Genomic DNA, 577 nt, shown 5'->3' with positions numbered 1-577 from the left:
CTCCTCGCTCGAGCCGTAATCGGTACCGTTCCCACCCTCCTGAGAGCCGACATTGCCGTTTGTGTTCATCTTGCGGCCAGGTTCTTTTCTGTCGCGTCACGTGGCCATTTCCTGTAACATAAACATGGAATGTTACTTTCACGATAAAATAACTAGTATTTCGGAAAAGCATGAAATACGATTCTAATACTACAACTACCGACCGATAACGTGTACATAAATATGTTACGCATACTTAATTAGACTATATACTGCTTGATTTTTAAAGCGATATAACGAAGATGAATAGATATGCGTGTGTAGTAATTGCGAATACAAAAGGTTTAATACCAGTCGTTTTGATTGGTTTAATATTTCTAGTGTTAACGATCGACTCGTATAACAATTTTTCATAGTAATTTTTACGACGATGTGTTTTTGAGGATTTGAAAGATTCATCGATGATAAAATAGTGAAATTACGTGATGAATTCATATATTGCATGCACCACATACATAATGGAGCTGATTCAATTGCTCGTTCGTCTTTCTTTCAATCGATTTGCTGTCCGTTAAAAGCGAACTTTTCTTCGTTCAAC

Source organism: Bombus impatiens, unplaced genomic scaffold, assembly GCF_000188095.3.
Source record: "Bombus impatiens unplaced genomic scaffold, BIMP_2.2 scf_0142, whole genome shotgun sequence".
NCBI classification, from domain to species: domain Eukaryota; kingdom Metazoa; phylum Arthropoda; class Insecta; order Hymenoptera; family Apidae; genus Bombus; species Bombus impatiens.
The sequence above is the reverse complement of the archived record's forward strand: the minus strand, read 5'-3'. Positions refer to the sequence as shown.